This window comes from Carcharodon carcharias, chromosome 3 (genome assembly GCF_017639515.1).
Source record: "Carcharodon carcharias isolate sCarCar2 chromosome 3, sCarCar2.pri, whole genome shotgun sequence".
NCBI classification, from domain to species: Eukaryota; Metazoa; Chordata; class Chondrichthyes; order Lamniformes; family Lamnidae; genus Carcharodon; species Carcharodon carcharias.
Window position 1 is genome coordinate 82,789,997 of NC_054469.1, and position 22,351 is coordinate 82,812,347.

General features: G+C 42.8%; 1 pseudogene; it reads right to left on the reverse strand.

The window, feature by feature from the left end:
* The window catches only part of LOC121276023, a 46,847-nt pseudogene that overhangs the window by 10,414 nt on the left and 14,082 nt on the right, over positions 1-22,351 (reverse strand).

A 22,351-nucleotide genomic window follows, 5' to 3' on the forward strand; every position in this document is an offset into this window, starting at 1 on the left:
GGCAAACTCTCCTACCATTTTGAACCCTGAAGTAAAACAAATTTATATTCCATTCGTAGATGTCAATATTTAGCAAAGTATTCTGCGTAAATTGGTATCAATGTTGCCTAAATGCTTATAATTAAGAGTTCCAAAGGAGATACATGAATTCCTAAAACGTAACAAGGTACGTAAATTAAGTGCAAAACTTGTATATCTCCTACCTCTGTCGTATTATGTTTCATTGGATGCAGACTGGGATGCCATTGAACAACATTTGGATCTGGAATAGGCTCCAAAGATGGAAAAATAGAAGTTCTGCTGATGTGAAAGCCATGGATACTATTCTCTGGAAATAAAATTATCTTTGCTCCCTGTAGTATAGACCAAAAATACTTATTTGATGCATTAGCATAATGACAATTATAAACAAAGTCCTAAAATATCAATCAGATCAGTTTGTCAGGAGAGAGCTGTTACAGTACGTACTACAGGATAGTGCTAATGTGCTAAAACAGTCCAGTACTTACTGGCAGGATATGCTGATGTTATACTGTGCTTGCAAAGCCCATCCTCATATCAAACTAACAACTAATATAATCAACATCAGTGGAACTGTGCTGTACTAAGTTACATAACAATATGAGGCAACTAAATGGTCCTGAGTATCGCTAAGGATGGGAACCAAACCAAATTTAAACTGAAATCAAAGCATTTGCAGTATGCATTGGCCCTTTTCTTTAAAAGGGTTAAAACATTCTTCGATGCATACAGACCCTCTGAATAGGTCATAGGATCAAGCCCCACTCCCGACATTGAGTACTTAAAGTTTTGGTTAGTGATGTAAAAGGAAAACTCAAATGTTAAATATGCTATTGGAGCTGGTTAATTTCAGTGATTGAAAAGGGATCTGCCCCAAAGATCGGCAACTAACAAGAGTAAATGAGAAATGGGAAGTCTTCAAAGAGGAGCTGGTTCAGGTACAGAATGAGCACATTTCCACAAGAGGGTAGGAATGGCATCCAAAGCCAGAGTTTCCTGGGTGACTAACGATAAGAGAGATTACAATGCAACAGAAGAAGGTTTCTGGCAAATGTCAGGTTCATAATTCAGTAGAGAACCAAGGTGAACTCAAAAGGTACAGCCAATAACTGGAAAAAGAAATCAGAGGGACAAAGTTCCTTTAGAGAAATATATTAACGGCTAACGTGAAAGGAAACACAAAAGCCTTTATAAATATTAAAACAATAAAAGGAAAGTCAAATGAAGAGTGGGGGCAATTGTAGACCACACAGGAGATCTTCTTGTGGCAGCGGAGGGATTGTTGAGTTAGTGCATGAATACTTTGGGCCAGATTTTCCCAGAGTCATGGAGATTTTGTGGACCTTTAAAAATGACGGACAGAACCAGGATCCATAGCCCCGCCCCCATTTTCACCGGTAGGGATATGACTTACACACAAGGGAATCCTAAGCTCAGCAGGGCCATTTGAACACAGTGTGGGGTTTAAACAGACCCCATTTTTGCCACAGCAAAGGCCTTATTCTGCTGTGTGGGAGTCACAAATTTACGGAGGAGACGTAAATGCATGTGAAGGCGGATAAGGTATGAAAAACTGTCAAGCTGTTAGGTTATTTAAATCCCCAGCCCTTTCAAAATTTGAAAAAAAACTGCCTGTGTTAGTAGGAGTTGTAAAAAAATCTGTGCCAGCAGTTTCAATAGCTATTTGCTGACATTACCCAATGGATATCATTATATCATTATTAATGGCTGGCTGCCTTCTAGATCCAATAATTATCCCAGCAGCATGTGTTTTAAGTTAACAGTTTAATTGATAGCTCAGAGAGGTTATTAAAGAATTAGTTGCTTTGATGTGAGTGTTTACAAATAAAAGTCTGGTTATTTTGATAAAGTATTAAGTACTTGAGGGGCTTTTAAAGTTTTGAATGCACTTTCATGAATGGGAGTGTTTGTTATAATGAAAACTGTAACAGACATTTATTTTATTTAATATCAACATGGTTCTGAGGTTTTCACATAGCAGATACTGGGTGAGTTGGCACGGAAGGTGTAAGGGCAAAGGGTGGGCCATGGGAGGCATGGGTTGGCATGAGTTAGCATTAAGATGGTATGGGGCTAAAAGGGGCCATTGAGGGAGGGGCATGGGTTGAGGCATGAGGAGTGGGTAGGGGGAGTTGATGGAGTGTGAGGGATGAGGGCTGGCAGTTCTAACATTTAACAACACAACTGGGATGAAGCCCCAGAGAACCAAGGCAAACCATTTAAGTAGCCGGCCTTGGGACTTGGCAGCCTCCAATCTGCATCCTGACGACCCTCCTCACCAAATCAAAAATCACACCATTCAAGGGATTTTTTTTCTGGGGGTGCCAAGCCTGGAAAGTTCTCAAGCCGAACAGCCTGCCTCGGGAGCAAACATTTGGCCCCTTATATCTGTCTTCACTAAAGAGGGAATGCTACCACTGTCACAGTACAGGAGGAAGCAGGACAGAAATTGCATAGGATAAAAATAGATAAGGACAAGGTACTTGAACGTTTGGTGGTGCTCAAATTAGGAATGTCACCTTCTCCACATTTGATGTATTCTAGGTTTCTGAGGAGTGAAGATTGCAGAGCCTTGGTTATAATCTTCCTTCGTTATAGAAGAGATGCTAGTGGACTGGAAGATTGCAAAATGTTACATCCCAATTCAAAACAAGATGAGAGGGAGGTACCCAAAAACAACAGGCCTGTCAGTCTAATGTCTATGATGGGGAAATATTTAGAGATAATAATCCGAGGCAAAATTAAATGGTGCTTGCAAAATATGAATTAATAAACAAAAGTCAGCAGAGCTTTATTAAAGCCAAATCATGTTCTGACTAACTTCATTGACTGTTTTGATGGGATAACAGAGAGGGTTGATGAGGTCTGATGCGTATTGGACTTCAAAAAGGCATTTGATAAGGTACAAAATAATAAACTTGTTAGCAACATTGAAACCCATTGAAGGGGCAATAGCAGCAGAGATCTGAAATTAGCTAAAGGACAGAAAGCAGAGAGCAATGGTGAATGGGGTTCCTTTTAGACTAGAGGAAAATGTACAAATGTAAGATACAGCAAAGGTTATGGGCCCTCACATCATCCTGGCAGTAGAACTGAAGACTTGTATTCCACAACTAGCCTGACCTCTCTAGCCAAGCTGTTCCAGCACAGCTACAACACCAGCTTCTACTCAATAATGTAGATAATTGCCCAGATATGTCCCAGCCACAAAAAGTAGGAAAAATCTAATCTGATCAGTTACCACCCCCTCAATGTACTCTTGATCATCAGAGAATTGATGAAAGGTGATGTTGACAGTGGTATCAAATATACAGCAAAAAGCTGCTCACTGATACTCATTTTGGGTTCCACGAGGACCACTCAGGTCCTGACTTCATTACATCATTAGTTCAAACCTGGACAAAAGAACTGAACAAAGGAGGTGAGGTGGGAATGATTACCCTTGACACCAAGACAGCCTTTGGCCAACTGTGGCATCAAGGGCCCCTAATGAAATTGAAATCAGTAGGAATCAGGGGAAAACTCTCCAGCGATTGGAGTCATAATTAGCACAAAGGAGGGTGATTGCAGTTGTTGGAGGTCAATCATCTGAGTCCCAGAACATCACTGCAGGAATCCCTCAGGGAAGTGTCCCAACCGCTACCAACTTCAATTGCTTCATCAATGAACTTCACTCCATCATAATGTGTCAGGAAAATATAATAATTTTCATAATATTATTGGAATTTCTTGTAAGGTAGGAATAGTGTGTGTGACTTATCTGAATTAAAGACAGCTGGTCTGAAGGCTTTATGTATCAAGAGAAGCTAGGTTCGAAATGTTAAATAGGTAAACATAGCTGAAGTTTTAGAATGTGAGGTGTAAAGGGAAAATTTGTATTTTTACATAAACCAGAGTAATTTGAATTTTAAAAGGGGCGGTGAAATGTTAAACAACCAGAAGAAGCCAAACAGTGTGTTTATTTTTCCCAAAGCTTACTGATAAAAATGGTACAATGAAGCATTTTTATTATTAGAAAATAGAGTTGAAAAGACATATTGAGACAATGGAATTAACATTAAAAAGGGAGAAACCTGTATAAAGGAAATAAGGTTATGTGTAAGAGGAAAACATTCTAAGATCTAACAAGTGTGAAAAACCTCCAGCCTCTAAGCCACAAGTTGCTGTCTACACAAACTGAAGTGAAAACTCAGTTTGAACTTGACTGTTCAGGGTGTCGTTTAACTTTGCATGGGTCTTTTAAAATCTATATATTTTAGTATTGCCTTAACGGAGGTGTAACTGGGAGTTAGATTAATTAGGGGAGCTAGGAGTTATCATGGTAGTAATGTGTAAACCTATATATGTGCTTACAATCATTTTTTTATTAATAAATGTTTAATTTGCTTTAGTAAGAAACCTATAAGAGTCAGTGGTCTTATTGCTAGCAAATTCAAAGCACGCATCTTGAAGTAAATACAAATTGTAAAGTAGCTGTGACAGTTGTTTTAAGTTTCCCTCTGAGATTTGAACAGCTCAGCATTTAGCATCTGCTGTGACATAACAAAACTGTGGACTCTTTGCGGAATATATTTGAAATTCCTGGATTGGGTTGGAGTTGGTGAATCCTAAGACTGCGAGTACGAGAATCACTTTGAATTCAGGAGTTGGTGTGAGGTTTTCTTTTTAAGTGGTGAGACTGCATTATGGCTTTGGCAGTTACTAAGACTTGTCTGGGAGTTGAAGTTATAACTTTGGTTGGTTTACAAAAGGTAAATAAAGCTAAGTTAATGGAATTGGCAGATAAGTTACAATTAGGTTACCTTCAGAGGTAAGGAAATCAGACATAATTGAAGGTAGAGCACAGCATTTGAAATTGGAAGGAACACCTGAGAGACAGAGTTTTCCAAGGAGTTGTTCATTAGGATGGGCTCAAATTCAGTTGCAAATGAAGAGAAAAATGAGCTAGAGGCAACAGAAAAAGAAAAGGAAAGAGAAAGGGCATTTCAAAGGGGACAGGCAGAAAAGCAGGAAAGAGAAAAAGAAAGGCATGGAGAATTCTAGCTTAAAATGCAAGCAGTTAAACAGAGGCACCAGGAAGTGAACAAAGACTTATTTCCAGACCAGAACACAGTGGGGAGATGTTTAAATTTGTACAAACTCTTCCAAAGTTTGAGGAGAGATGTTGAAGCATTCTCTATTTCATTTGAGAAGATAGCTAAACATATGAAATAGCCACAGGAAAACTGGACATTGTTGTTACAATCCAGTTTGGTGGCTACAGCACTTGAGGTTTATTCTTTATTGTCAGAAAAAATGTCGGTGAACTATGATGTCGTAAAAAAGACTATTTTGGATGCATTTAAGTTGGTTCCTGAGGCAAACAGACAGAAATTTAGGAATATGAGAAAACAGCCTAGGCAAAATTATATTGAGTTTGAAAGTGTAAAGCAAAGTAATCTTGACTGGCGGATACAGACGTTAAAGATGGAGATGACATATGCAGCTCTTAGAGAGGTAAATATTGTGGAAGAATTTAAAGATTGAATTCCTTTGGTAGTGAGACCTCATATGGAGGAGCAGACGGTTGAACTGGCGAGGCAACCAGAAGAGATAGCTGAGGATTATGAGCTGGTCCACAGATCAGTAAGTTTTTTTTCAGAATAGAAAGGAAGGTGTTGAGGGTAGAAGTGATATTCGAAAATTGAGGTGTTTTCATTGTAATAAAATTGGACATACAAAGTCAGTATGTTGGAAATTTGCAGGGAAAATCTGTTGGGATTATTGGGGTGCAGAAAGGCTCTGGAAGTAAAAGTGCCACGAGATCTGAGGATCAGGCGCAGGAAAAAATGTTTTTTGTACAAGTAAAACAGGAAGAATCAGTGATAGGTAAAGAAGTAGGAATGTGTTTATAATTTACCCAAGAGAATTCTGAGGAACAGGTTTCAGGTTTAAAGATTTTGTGTGTGAAGAGGAAGTCTTTCCATGTGTACAGGGTGGAGTAGGTAAAGATGATAACATTTTAAGGGACAGAGGGGCTAGTCAATCCTTAATATTGTGGGATAGTAATATTTGTTGTTCAGATGGAGTATTGAAGGAAAAGGTGATAATAAGTGGAGTTTATGGAGATGCTAAACCTATTCCATTATGGAAGGTAAATTTAAAGAGTAAGGGGAAAACAGGCAAAGTGATTGTTATAGTAGAAAAATTGCCCATTGCAGGGGTCCAATCTATTCTGGATAATTAAATAGCTGGGTGATCCCTATGGTAGTTGAGCAGCCTGTAAAAGTGTTTTCAACAGAAGTATTGCAGAGGCAGCATCCTGGATTGTTTCTAGATTGTGTGATACAAGATCACAGGCTGATAGGTTGAAACAAGAAAAACAGGATGTTCAAAGGCAGGGAGAAGGTGTGGGAGTCCAATTAGCTGGCACTGAGTTTGATAACATTGTTCAGGAGGAAAGAACATAGAACAATGCAGCTGACATGTTTAACTCAAGGCAGTTAGTGGAGTTACAGAAAAAGATTTGAAAATAAAACATCAGACACCTTACTCAGAAACAGAAGCAGAATGTATTCAAGAATGTTATTACCTTAAGGCTAATGTTTTAATGAGAAAATGTTGGCCTTATCATGCTTCAGCAAATAAAAGCTGGAGGGAGGTGCATCAGATTGTTATACCATTTGGATATAGAAATGAGATTCTGAGGATAGCTCATGAAATTCCAATGGTGGCTGGTGGGGGTGGGGGGGTGGGGGGGTTTGGTTGGGGGGGGGGTGGTGGGGGGGGGTTTGGTGGTGGGGAGAGGCGGGGGGGTGCATTTAAGAATTAGAAAGACACAGGCAAAAGTACAAAAACATTTTTATTGGGCTGGATTACATCGGGATATCGTCAAATTCTGTATAACATGTCACATGTCAGGTGATAGGGAACCACAAGCAGTGATTAAGCCGGCATCTTTAATTCCATTTCCAGCATTTGAAGAACCTTTTACTAGGGTCATGATTGATTGTGTGGGACCCCTCCCTAAAACTAAAAGTCAAAATCAGTAATTACTGACAATAATGGATGTGCCTGCAAGGTTTCCTGAAGCAATACCTTTGAGAAATATTACAACAAAGGAAATTGTGGAAGAGTTACCGAAACTTTTACAAGATATGGTTTACCGAAAGAAATACAATCAGATCAGAGGTCAAATTTCATGTCACAGCTGTTTAAGGAAGTAATGAACAGTTTGGGGATAAAACAATTTAAGTCAACAGTTTACCATTCTGAGTCACAAGGGGCTTTGGAAAGATGGCATCAAACCCTAAAAACTATGATGAGAGCCTATAGTCAGGATTATCCACAGGATTGGGGTGGGGAATTCCATTCTTGTTATTTGCTATTAGGGACGCTCCTAATGCATTGACTGGTTTTAGTCCTTTGAACTACTTTATGATCATGAGGTAAAGGGATCACTGAAATTGATTCATGAGAAATTGGTGGGTCAAAATTCAGAAACTACTCTCCAGGATTATCAATCAAACTTCAGAGAAAGATTGGGCAGAGCATGTGAGTTGGCTAGGGAACATTTAAAGATATCACAGCAAGTGTTGAAAGTTAAGGCAGACAGGAAAGCTGTAGCTCACAGTTTTGATGCTGGGGAGAAAGTGTTAGTTCTGTTCCAAGTATTGTGTGACTTGTTAAAGGCAAGGTTTTTGTGGGCCTAAACATGGCAGATGACATTTAGTATGTAATAGTCTGAAGGCTGATTAATTTTGGCAGGAAGAATGAGGAGAGACAATATGAACCCAATGGTACAATTTTAAAGAGGTAACATTTAACAAAAGCCCTAATAGTACATATTCTGTTTGTACACAAGTCTTTGCATAAGACCATAAGACATAGGAGCAGAAATTAGGTCATTCGGCCCATCGAGTCTGCTCCGCCATTCAATCATGGCTGATAAGTTTATCAACCCCATTCTCCCGCCTTCTCCCCGTAACATTTGATCCCCTTACCAGTCAAGAACCTATCTATCTCAGTCTTAAATACACTCAATGACCTGGCCTCCACAGCCTTCTGTGGCAATGAATTCCATAGATTCACCACTCTCTGGCTAAAGAAGTTTCGCCTCCTCTCTGTTCTAAAAGGTCTTCCCTTTACTCTGAGGCTGTGCTCTCGGGTCCTAGTCTCTCCTACTAATGGAAACATCTTCCCCATATCCACTCTATCCAGGCCTTTGAGTATTCTGTGAATTTCAATCAGATCCCCCCTAATCCTTCTAAACTCCATCAAGTATAGACCCAGAGTCCTCAAACTTTCCTCATATGTTATGCTTTTCATTCCTGGATCATTCTCGTGAACCTCCTCTGGACCCTCTCCAGGGCCAGAACCTCCTTTCTGAGATACGGGGCCCAAAATTGCTCACAATATTCTAAATGTGGCCTTAGCAGCACATCCCTGCTTTTATATTCTAGTCCTTTCGAAATAAATGCCAACATTGCATTTGCCTTCCTAACTACCAACTCAACCTGCAAGTTAACCTTAAGAGAATCCTGGACTAGGATTCCCAAGTACATTTGCACTCAAGATTTCTGAATTCTCTCCCCATTTAGAAAATAGTCTATGCCTCTATTCTTCCTACCAAAGTGCATGACCTCACACTTCCCACACATTGTATTCCATCTTCCACTTCTTTGCCCATTCTCCTAACCTGTCCAAATCCTTCTGCAGCCTCCCCGCCTCCTCAATACTACCTGTCCCTCCACCTATCTTTGTATCATCTGCAAAGTTAGCCAGGATGCCCTCAGTTCCTTCATCTAGATAATTAATGTATAAAGTGAAAAGTTGTGGTCCCAACACTGACCCCTGCGGAGTTCCACTAGTCACCGGCCGCCATCCTGAGAAGGACCCCCTTATCCCCACTCTCTGCCTCCTGCCAGACAGCCAATCTTCTATCCATGCTAGTACCTTGCCTCTAACACCATGGGCTCTTATCTTACTGAGCAGCCTCCTGTGTGGCACCTTGTCAAAGGCCTTCTGGAAGTCCAAGTAGATAACATTCATTGGCTCTCCTTTGTCTAACCTACTCATTACCGCCTCAAAGAATTCTAACAGATTTGTCAGGCATGACCTCCCCTTGATGAAACCATGCTGACTTTGCCCGATTTTACCATGCAATTCCAAGTATTCTGAAATCTCATCCTTAATAATGGACTCTAAAATCTTACTAATCGGCCTATAATTTCCTGTCTTTTGCCTCACTCTCTTCATAAACATGGGGGTTACATTAGCAATTTTCCAGTCCTCTGGGACCCTCCCTGACTCCAGTGATTTCTGAAAGATCACCAGTAACACCTCCACTATCTCTTCAGCTATCTCCTTCAGAACTCTGGGGTGTAATCCATCTGGTCCAGGTGATTTATCCACCTTCAGACCTTTCAGTTTTCCTAGCACTTTCTCCTTGGTAATGGCCACTATACTCACCTCTGCCCCCCAACTCTCTTGAACTTTGGGGATGTCACTCGTGTCTTCCACTGTTTAGACTGACGCAAAGTACCTATTCAGTTCCTCTGCCATTTCTTTGTTCCCCACTACTACTTGTCCAGCATCATTTTGCAGCGGCCCAATGTACACTTTTGCCTCTCTCTTACCCTTTATATTTCTCAAAAAACTCTTGCAATCTTCTTTTATATTACTGGCTAGTTTACCCTCATATTTAATCTTCTCTCTCCTTATTTCTTTTTTAGTTGTCCTCTGTTGGTCTTTATAGGCTTCCCAATCCCCTGGTTTCCCACTGCTCTTCTCCATGTTGTATGCTTTCTCTTCAGCTTTTATGCTGTCCCTGACTTCCCTTGTCAGCCATGGTTGCCTCGTCCTCCCTTTAGTATGTGTCTTCTTCCTAGGGATGAATTTTTGCTGTGTCTCCCAAATTACTCCCAGAAACTCCTGCCATTGCTGTTCCACTATCTTTCCTGCTAGGCTCATCTCCCAGTCAATTCTGGCCAGCTCCTCCCTCATGCCTTTATTCAACTGTAATACCGTTACATCTGATTCCAGCTTTTTCCTCTCAAACTGCAGGGTAAATTCTATCATATTATGGTCACTTCCTCCTAAGGGTTCTTTCACCTTAAGCTCCCTTATCAAATCTGCCTCATTACACATCACTAAATCTAGAATTGCCTGTTCCCTAGTGGGCTCCACCACAAGCTGCTCCAAAAAGCCATCTCGTAGACATTCCACAAATTCCTTTTCTTGGAATCCACTACCAACCTGATTTTCCCAGTCTACCTGCATATTGAAATCCCCCATGATCGCTGTAACCTTGCCTTTCTTACACGCCTTTTCTATGTCCTGGTGTATCTTGTGCCATACATGTGGCAGAACAAGCTGAGGAAGCTATTTAAAAAGTATGCAGGATCCTGGGTTTTATAAATAGAGGCATAGAATACAAAAACAAGGAAGTTATTTTAAATATTTAACATTGCTTAGATCCCAGGTGTAATATTGTGTTCTATTCTGGACATCATATTTTAGAAAGGATCACAAGGCATTATAGAGGGTGAGGAGATGAACTAAAATAATGCAAGGGATCCTAGTACTTCAGCTATATGCAGAGACTAGAGAAGCTGAGGTCAATTTCTTCAGGGCAGAGAAAGTTAGGGGAGATTTGATGGTTATTCAAAATTTTGATGAGCTTTGATACAGTAAAAAGGGCAAACTGTTTCCAGTGGTGGAGGGTCAGTCACCAAATGACAACTGTTGAGAGTAATTGGCAAAAGAAAGGGCAACAGGAAGGAAAAAATGACACAGGAGATTATGATGTGGAATACACTGTCTGAAAGGGAGCCAATATAACTTTCACAATGGAATTATATAATTCATTCCAGTATTACGGAGATATAGCAGGGGAGTTAGGTGAACTCAGATAGCTCCCTCAAAGAACATGGTGGACTAAATGGCATTTTCTCTGCTCCGTCATTCTATGGCAGGGCTGGCCCAGGGGTTGGATCCAGCTTGTTTTACTTTTTAAATCCGGCTGGCATGAAGATTTCAAAATCCAGCCGCTGCCATGTTCTGATGCCTGAGCCTTGGTCGCAGTCACAAGAGGCCTAGGCTATGGAGAGAGAGCGAGGCCCGTGACTCAGGCTCAGGAGCGCTGGGCAGGGATGGAAGCTGCTGATCAGGTAGTGAAGTGTGAGTTTCCTAGGGTGGGGGACAAAGGGAGCAGAACACCTGGCTCCATCGGCAACTCAAACCCACACCCCAGCTTGATTGGTATCCCAGGACAAGTGCTCAGCCCCTGCAGACTGAGGAAGAAGCCCAGGCTCTAGGCAGCCTCAGACTGGGAGTTGGCCAGAGCCTTGGGTTGTTGAGTCACTGCCCTGGGCTGATTTGAGGGTGAGACAGGGTGGGAAAGGATGGTGGGGGGGAGAGAGAGAGAGAGAGAGAGAGACAGAGTGGCAAAGGAAAGAAGGAGGGAGAGACAGACAAAGCAGGAAAGGAGAGAGGGACAGAGAGAGATAATGGGAAAGGAAAGCAGGGAAAACATTGAGCTGAATTTCACAAGTGCTGCGATTGAGACAGAAAAGCTGTGCTGCTCATTTAGAAAAGCAAACTCAGCCATCGTATTGAAGTAGTGAGTTTAACATTTCTACATTTTCCCTTAAAAAATAAAGTTGGTTTTTATGTGTGTGTGATCCGAGACTGATTTTGCCTGTGTGAATGGCCCTTGATAAGAAAAAGGTTCCCTGCCTAGGCTCTATGGGGATCAAAAGAAACTTAAGTGCAGTACTGAAGATGGGTTGACCTGTCTAATACATTAACCCCGAATCCAAACTGCTTCTTCAGGAGGATGTAAATATCCCATGACACTATATAAAGAAGACCTGGTGAGTTCTCCAGGTGTCCTTACTAATATATTCCTCAACTAGCTACAAGACCAGGCTCACAATTTTCTATCTAGTCGCAGAGTGAATTTCCACAGGAGCCTGCCCCAGTAGCGATGCAGAACAGATACCCCTGTGGTTCAGTGAGAGAAACCCCAATCCCAATATGCAACAGAAGTTTATAAAACTATTTTAAAAGTGAAAATCTCACCCTAAAATGGTCTTGTTCCTGTGGGAACATTTTGCTACAAATTTATGTGTTTACTTGCCTAATCCCATCTGTTTTCAATGCAGCCACAAATACTTCCTGCTGAACAGGCAGATCAAACTTGAGCAAGTTGCTTTACCTATTTGCTTGCTTCATGAACTTGCTCTTGGTATTTGTCCAGGTTTTTCTGCATAAGCCTCAGTGCCCCCTCACGTGTGGAAGGGATCATTGAGTTTAGCCGCAGGACTGCCAGATGTTCATAGACCACCGCTTTGTAAAAATCCAGCCCCCATACTGGGATGACAAAGCATTGCCACACCAACAACAGCTACCTCAAGCAAAATGCCCCCATCCTGAATCTAGATGTTTCAGTGCAACAATAAGTTGCAGCAGTGGACTCCTGAGATTAGCCTGAATATTTATACTTGAAACGCTACTCAACAGTTAACGTCAAATGTGTTCTTTGCAAGAGAGGTGTGGTTGGAAATGCTCGAACCACCCCAACATCATCCTTTATTCATTGTGCAGAATTGGACTCTATTAAACACTATGTGAGCTCGACTCTCTGAACACCACATGGAGGAACTGTTGGCGTTGATGAGTAAACTCACTTTCCATAAAATTAACTGCATTGTATCTTCCTTATATTTACCACAGCAGCGTTTCTAGTCATCTGAGCCAGGAAGAGAAATCATGGGCCCTGCTGCTTCTCTTTGCAGGCCCCTTATTCCCCCCCTTCAACTTAACCCTCCCTCTCAATTATGCAGGATATTTTTACCCTTTCATGATTCATTAATCAATTCAGCAACCACAGATATGAACCAGCAAAATTATAACATTCATTATTGACATCTGGTTACAAATATTATCTGATATATATATATGTATATATATACATATATATATAGCATGGATCATTAATATTAAGAGCAGTAATGATATCACACAGTGTTAGTTTGTGTGCACCCTACAGGTGATGCCACCACAACCATTAAACAAACCAGAGAGTACAAATTTTACTTTAACAGCATTGTGCAATATTATTAAATTGACAGGAAAATTTACTATTTATATATACTATATATATGTATATGTATATATTTATATATATAAATACTATATATAATAAATATATAAACTATGCTTGCAACACTGTGCAGACGATATCACTGATTTTGGTGATTGCCTCAGCCCTCATGTTCTGCACTTTGTGCCATATGAACATGGTGACGGTAAATCCATATTTGGGAGAAAAATTCCCAAAGAAACGGCACAATGTCTTTTTCATCTGTTGAAGAATCAAAAGACTTTCTCTTGCCTGGGTGCATGATATTATTCAATATAATTATTTCAGAGAAGGTATGTAATTGTACGCTATATTATCAGTAATCCAACAGGGCACAAAGTACAGTGACTCCTGAGCAACAAAATGGAATAATTGAACAACATAGGTCTTCACTGTCAGTGAGAAGCATTGGAGTCCACGGATGTCTCTGTGTGACACAACTTTTAAGAGGCTAGAGGACAAAAACTGAATGGTTCACAATTGTATCTGTTTACATGATCAGCAAGTCTGAAGACCCTGCTGATTGCTGCTTCTCACTGCAATATTTTTTCAATATTGTAACAATTTGAGAATACAACTATTTTTTAGGGTTTGTTGTTCGTCTGGAACATCAATAGATTTTATTGTTAACCACTTTTTAAACAGTTCAGTTTTAATTTCTGTTAGACAACAGGCAGCCAAGGCAGCTGGGATACTTTATCGGATGGTAGGGGTTGTTTGTGAGAAAATACACTTAATGGTTTTCTGGCTTTAAGTTGCTTGAGAGTCTGAGTTCAAGCAGCAATATGTTGTCTTTTCGGTTTGCAGAAATGGCTAAAACGTAGCATGAACTAAGGGTGACACTTTGGGGGGAATCTTCCCGGATTTGCATAAGTGCAGTAGTGGGCAGGAAGAAGGCTTTACATGCTGCATCGTCCCAATCCAGCCTCATCAATCAGGCATTCCCAAGAAACATTCCATTTCGATGGCGGGTGGGGTCTCATTCTCATGCCATCACCTCGCTGCTTCATTACATCGAGCGCCATATTCAAAGTGCAGCAGCGCGATCACCTCTCAGTGCTTCCAGCTCAAGACTGCTGCAAAGAACACATGGCCCGTAAAAGCCAAGAAAACTGCAGTACCCCCAGTTTACTGACATGTCCATCGAATGCCTTTTGTACACTGTGAAGGCCCGCCATGATGTCCTCTATCCCCACTCTGGGTGAAGACCAGCAAGTGAGGTCACCAATCCAGTATGGGAGGCAGTGTCCGTGGTAGTCAGCACCAATGCTATGCAAAAGAGGACAGCCACCCAGTGCCGAAAGAGGATGAACGGTCTATTCCGTTCCGGCAGGGGAAGTCACTCTTCTCATCACTCTCAACTCACATACACATCCACAGGGATCTCACACCTCAAGGGATGACACCACTAACTCTCACACACCCTCACATCTCCATCAAGCTTATATCCTCTGGAGCTCACATCCTCATCCTGTTCATGATTCCGCTCACCACACAAACATTTCATGCAGTGTCATGTGTCCTGCTTACAATACTCTACCTGTTTTCATGTAGGAGAAACTGGCTTACAACAGCTGGAGGAGGTCCCAGACCAGGGGGTGGAGTGGCTCACATTAGACCCCTCATTCACTTTGAGGACCGTGCCTGCAGTAACAGTGAGGTCAGCAGCGAACACCCACCTGAAGATTCTGCACCACATCTGCCTTCTCTCAATGCAAATGTGAGTGCTCTCTCTCCTGCTTTTGACTCTGCTGCCATGCACTAATTATCTCTACTTTGGTTCACACGGAGCTCTGCCAGTGACCGACAACCTCAGCCAGCCAGTCCCTCAGCTCCATCCACATCCTCATCTCCAGCCAAGAGGACACATCCTCCAATGAAGAGCTGGAAATAAGCAGCCTGGAAGACCTGTCACAGCGCTTACCCACACCCTCCACCAGTGCAGAGACACACACCTCAATGGGACCTAGATCTAGAGCAGGCTCAGATTCACAATCTGGTAGTCACTATGTGGACTTGTGTCCACAGCAAAAAGAGGCAGGTTCAGTCATCTCCCTGGCACTCAGAGAATACCTTGGGAAGAGGCATCTGTGAGTTCTGAGTCAGATGAAAAGCCTCTGTATTCGGCCTTCCAACTTGTGGAGAGTCAGCAGAAGGCAGGGGAACATCACACAGAGCTGGAAGCCCTCAACAAAGTGGCTTGCAAGTCAAGGAATGCATCCGCTGCTCACTCATGAAGTGGTGTCCACTCATGTGTGCGTTTGGATATCTCCATGGGAAGGATGGCGGATGCCATGAAGATCTTGGTCCAGCAGAATGCGGAGATGCACATTCTGATGTGCAGGTCCGCACTCCATCACAGTAGCCATGGGTGAGTTCCTGCAGTGGCAATATGCGAAGGAAATAGGGCACCTTGACGTCATTCCAGATGCTCCTTCCCCTCAAGTCGACAGGGCGAGGCCCACGGGCACCTGAAGGGAGGAGCAGCAGCTGGACACCCCTGGGTCATGCACTTAGGAACCTCAGAGGCTGTCCTATCCCTCTGAGTCCCCTTTGCCTGTGATCCCCTCAACCTCGCCCTCTGTCACTGAAGAGGGAGCAGCTGGCCCACATGAGGACTGACAAAGCAAGCCAGGGTCCCCAAGGCCTTGGGTATCCAGAGGACCCATGCCGAAGTCCTCAGAGGCAACATGGCCAATCATTGCAGAGGTTGTCTTCACCTCTCCTATGGATATCAGGGTAGCACCTAGAAGTCTAAGGCATTCAAAAGTTAAGAAATTCTGATCACAGATGGTTGCACAGGTGAGCCAATTTTGTCACTTTACAATCTGAAAATTGTTATGACCACAGATGGTGTTAACTGCTGGGTAAACCAAATCTCAGAGGGAAACTTGGCTTATGGGCCATAACCTTTTTTTTGTATTCTGAAACCGAGAAGAAAATGCACTGATCTCAGCATCAAGAAGACCAGGAGCACTTTTGGGATTTTAAAAATTAAAAGCAAAAGTTTTATTAACAAGAATAAAAGAAAACTTAAGCACACAAGATTACAGTTACACAGGTTAACTTAATCTTACAACACATTCCCCAAAAGAAACTCTACTTGGTCAGACCCACAGATAAACACCTTCCAGGCAACACTCCTTATGGATGATTAGCTATAAGAAATCTGTAATATTATCCAATGCAAACTGCTGTAGCTTTAATAAAGGTATACCAAATGACCCCGCAACCCTCCCCGGCTCTGCTGTGGAATCAGAACTTCAGAATAAAACTGCTTGCTGCCCCACTAGACTTCTCTGGCTTGGCTGGATGGCTGGTTCAAACAGCATGTCCTCCCAGCCCAGGGTTAACAGCTCCTAACTCAGCTTCAGCTGCTACCTCAACGGCTCAACCAGCAACCCTAAAATACCTTTTAAGCCCTTTCATCTCAGGTTCCATTGTTCTCCCACCTCTTTGAAACTCAAATCCTTCCATATATAAATTTTTGCATGCCTCTATTTTGAACTGTTTTTGGGTCAATAAAATATAATACCCCTCTTTTATTTACCTATGGAACTCCTGAAAGATGCAAACATGTTTCTTTCACCTCTGACTCCCCTTTGATATTCAAACAAACTCTCAACTTATCTAAACATGCAAAAGTTAGATCTAATCTATTTACTTGTGTCTCAAAACTAATACCTCTATCGTTTTCATGTTTTAACCTCCCCAGACAACTTGTCTCCTAGTAATCTCTGTCCAGCTTAATTAAATCATATACACACCTATGCTCCCACAGAATAACACAAAATTCCCCCAAAACATTTTTTTAAAGAGCTATTTCTCACAAAATATATTCATTTTCACTGAATAATGTGTAATGGTGTCTTTTAGCTTCATTGACAGGCTTTGTGTGTCCTCCCACTGCATTTCCCGCACCCCCACCCCCCCAACTAGCAGTTCAGCTGCACATAGCCAGACCATGAGTGATTCCAGAGGGAAAGTGTATGGGTTGCAGGGCCTTTCTGAACCTCGTGCAAGCACTCTCCCATACACGCAGGTCCTCCCTCCGTCATACACATCTCAATATCTTGAGCATTTTCAATCCTGCCTGCTGGGGTTCTCTTTCAGTTATCCATCTGAGCTGACCTGCATCTCTGCCCACCCACTGATTGCATTTCCATTCAGCACCTGTTCTCACCCACCATGACTCTCATTTCAATTTCGATTTAGCCAGCATGGTAGTGCTGCAGTTTATCTTGAGGTACCCCCATCCTTTCTCCTTCCCAGTCACCCATTGGGGAGGTGGTGGCATAGTGGTATTATTGCTGGACTGGTATTCCAGAGACCCAAGTTAATGCTCTGGGGACCTGGGTTCAAATCCCATCCATGGCACATGGTGAAATTTGAATTCAATAAAAATCTGGAATTAAAAGTCTAATTATGGCTATGAAATGATTGTTGTAAAAACCCATCTAGTTTACTAATGCCCTTTACCTGGTCTGGTCCACAGCACTGTGGTTGACCCTTAATGTACCCTCTAAACAGGGGCAATCAGGGATGGGCACTAAATGTGGGCTTAGCCAGCAATGCCCACATCCCATCCCATGAATGAAAGAATTCTAAAAAGAATCACATTCCACTATTACTGTCGATCATCACCTTCCACCTACCAGCCCTTTTCCTTCAGGGGTATTCAGGTAAACATGTACATTCCCTTCCTTCCAGAAAATCCCACCCCCATCCACATTAGCCTCCTGCCCACCTCAGGGTCCATGTCTACCTCCGAGTCCTCACCAACCACCCTCGCTGTCCCTTCTACTGATACCATCACACCCTCATCCTCCCACTCTGCCCTCAGTCATTCTTACCATTCCCGCCTACCACGACCATCCTCAGTTCACTCCCCAAGAGGCAGTCATCGACTCCACAGATCCCTTGCACATTCACCTGGACATCTGCTCCTCCAGACCCATTCCCCGCTTGGAACTACTTCCCTCTCTCAGTCTCCACCCGCTTTCTGGACTCCTTCCCCCTTCCTGACTCCTTCCTCCGCCCTTATTTTATCCACCACCCTTACTCTTACCCCTCTCCGGACTCCTTCCTCCAGCCTTACTTTTTCAGCCTTACTCCTTTCCCATTTCTGACTCCTTCCTCCACCATTACTTCTTCTTCCAGCCTACTCCTTCCCCTCTCTGGACTCCTTCCTCCCCCATCCCGGACTCCTTCCTCCTCCTGGACTCATTTCCATCTCTGGGCTCCTTCCTCCCCGAACACCTTCATTCCCCCCCCTCCCAACCTCACCCCAATTCGACGCCTTTGTTCCCCATTCCCAACTTCACCCCAACCTGACACCTTCGATTTCTGCATGTCACACTTGTCAAGACGTGTTTGCACTGGTGTGTTTTCCTGCCAAAGCACTCGGATGATCCCGTATTGGGATTCCACCCTCGATCTTTAAACAAAACCCATGGATTGATTTACCTAATTAATTATATTTGTAGGGCAGAACATGGTATTAGAGGGAAACTTTTCTTTCTGTTTTGACATTATGGTAGGAATTGTTATTAACATTTGTTTGTAACTGCTCTATACCTAAAGGAGATGTGCTGTTTGTTCACAATGGAATGTAAACTCTGGAAGTCCAGGAAACAAGGGATGAACATTTGCCTTTAGTCTACATGTCTCTATTTACAGTGGTGGGGTGACATCCGATGACTTGCACCCTAAGCTAATGGAAGAAGTGAATTTGGACTATTTACAAATGAGGGATTCCAAAATAATGAGAAGTGGGGATAAAAATTGGAAAATCTGAGTCTTTCTTGGTACAGTGTTACCATGGCTTCTGTGATATGATTCTTCTGGACACAGTTCAGCATCACTTCAGAGACAGGCAAAGAGGAAGACATCACTTGTGCTGACAAGGAATTCTAGGTACTTGAGGGTAAGAATCTGCCATGTTGTCTTCACTGTTTTTTGTTAAGTATATGTAAGGCTTGATGAATAAATTCTACTTGATTCATGAATACTAATTATCTGTACCTTCATAGGTCAGACACAACTGAGGACCCCAATGTTAGAAATTAAGAATACGGAACTTAGAGATTTTAATTTGAAGGGTTTTATGCCTCAAGTCCCTAAAATCTTACAATACCTACCATGTAAGACAACTTTATCACAATATTTCATTCCTAAAAACAACTCATGAAAGCACCAAGATAGAGTTGGATAATAGGCAAGTAGACAAAATGACAAGATTGAAGTCAATGGAAAAGAGTCTTGAGAATCATGTGCAGTGTAAAACAGGTTACTGATTCAGTATGAGCCCAGTATGCACTCCTGTCCTGGCAATTTCACCCCACAAAGGCTGCTCACAGTAAACTTTCATTAGCAACAAAATAAACAGAACTCCAGCCTCAGTTCATAAGCGAATTATGGATGACAAAATCCATCTAGCCTAGCTCACCTCATCCATCCAGAATGGCATACACTCCACTTATCCACCCCACCAATCCTCCAGCATCCCCAACCTCAACCAAACCCCTGACCTTACCCTACCCTGACAACCTCCCCCCACCCCCACAACCTGACCTGACCTCACCAGCCCTCCAACAACCCCGATCCGCAACCTCACCCGCCTCCCAACTTTACCTGACTCGACCACCCCCCTCCACCCTGCAATCTCTTCCAGCACGCCCCAACCTCCTCCACCCCGTCCAGGACCCCCATCCTCCCCCCCACCCCTCCCCAACATCCTCACTCCTCCTACACCACCAACACCCCCAACCTTCTCACAGCAGCCCCCAATGTTCCCCACTCCCACCCCTCCATCACCCCCCCAACACCACAGCCCTCCAATCGGCTCTAAGATAGAGATTTCACTTACCATTTTTCAGGAAGAGCACTCTCAGTTGCTATGCTGCTGCTGTTGACATTTGGGTAGCTTTGTGGTTTTCTGTCAGGCTTTTCAAAGAAAAAAATCTGAATTAGGAAGCTGCCGAAGATCAGAAGCAGCAGCCTCAGCAACTATTGACAGACCAGCTTTAAAAACATTGGAGCTCTCAGCTTGAAGGTTCTGATTTTCATTAAAGTTGGTCCTTTCAGGTCTGCAGCTCTGCCTCTTGCCACTCAGGCTATGAAGTGGGGTAGCTGATTAGGATGGACATGTATTAACAGTTTTCAGTGTAGTTGTGTGAGCTCTTTCTAACCATGATGAGAAATATAGCCAACACATAGGCTGATGGGTATGGTAATCTGGGAACCCACTTAACAATCCCAATCATAAAACTTAATGATCTTCGCAGGATAGGTAAACAAATGTTCGAGTGATAAAAGCACAGACTGGGAGGCATTAGAACTGAGACATTCCCCAGTCTCCCAGTGAGATAACAGAGACATCTGCAGCCTGAATAATTCTGCTCATTAGGTATGTAACCAGAGGTTGTACAAGCAGTATAGTGAAATGTGATAATTAAAAGATATAAATATGCTACGCAGCCTTTGTATCAGAGAGATATTTTGTAGAACCAGGCTGTGTCTTCGCAGCATATGCTTGAATAAAACCTTTGCTTACTGGAAACTCACAGCCTTGAGTGGTCTCATCTTTATAACACAACAGGCTGGGGGACAAGAAGAAACTCCATTTTGAGCAACGAGCCTGGGCCCCCCCTAGCCCCCTGGCACCATCTGCATCCCCTCTCCCAGACCCTGCTCATCACTATGAAGTGATTTCTATTGTTGTTTGCACAAGTCGCAGCAGCACCTTTTCAATATGTTTGTCAACTAAAATAAGTGATTGAAACAAAATAATATCTGTACATTATTATCATGAGATTTAACTGCAAATTATGGGGCCAGTAACAAAAAGTAAAATGCAGTTGTTGATTTTCTACATGATTATGGTAAATAGGAGGAGGTCTTGTAGCACAGTGAGTGGTGTCCCTGCTTCTGAGCCAGAAGCTTTGTGTTCAAGTCCACTCTGGACATGATGGTCCCAGAAGATCTGTTTGTAACACAGCCAAACTGGTTAATTATCAACTTGCAATTTCTTACAACATATGATAATGACAGGTGGTAAGAGGGGGAGAGAATCTTGCCAGGAAAGAAATTGAAACCATCATTATCCTTAGCTCCAGGCTACAACATGCATGTAAAAATGTATGTTACCACAGCAACTCAAAGTTCTTGTGGGGCTGGAGAGCCGGTATGGATCAGATTGATGCCAACAGCATGGGATTCGAGCTCCATTCCAGACAGGATGGATTCAGGACCTGCCACTTTTCCTCAATTGTGATGGAAGTCATGGGGCTGTGGGTCAGAGCTGCCTTCGGGCAGAGAACTGAAGAGGAAGAATCATAGAATGGTTACAGTTCCAACTTTAGTTCTGTCTTGTGCAGCTGGCCATGAAACTTGAGCTCAATTTAAAACTAATTTATTGTAACTGTGACTTTCTTCTACAATCTGGAGTACTGCGTATAGTATTGGTCTCCTTATTTAAGGAAAGGTGTAAATGCATTAGAAGCAGCTCGGAGAAGGTTTACTAGACTAATACCAAGGATGGGCAGGTTCTTATGAGGAAAGGTTGGACAGGCTAGGCTTGTATTTGCTGGGGCAGGATTTTCCTTCTTTAGGCAGACACGGCTGATGGGCGGGCCCGGGAGTGGCCATGAAACAGACTGCCTGCCCGTGATTTCACACTGGGCGGGCCAATTAAGGCCCTCCCAGCATGAAATGCGGCTCGCTCTGTGTGCCTCAGGGAGCTTTTACCGCGCGCACACGCACACTTCTGCGCTTGTGCTCCTCACGCCACACACCAGCAGCGCTGACCGCTGGCTCGCCATTAATTGACCAGCAAGCGTGGAATCCATGTCAGGGCACCGAAGTTAGACTGACTGGCCTATAACTTTCTGGCCTATCCCTCGCAATCTTTTTAAGTATCGGTACAACGTTTGCAGACATTCAATCCTCTGGAACCTCACCTTATCTAGTGATGATTGGAAAAATGATCCTCAGGGCATCCACTACTTCCTCCCTGGCTTCCTTTAACAACCTGGGATGCAATCCATCTGGCCCTGGTGACTTATCCAGCTTCAAGGATGCCAGTCCCTCCAGTGCTTTGTCTCTCATTATGCTTATTATATCTAATATTTCACACTTGTCCTCTCTAACTAGAATGTCTGCATCATCCATCTCCTTAGTGAA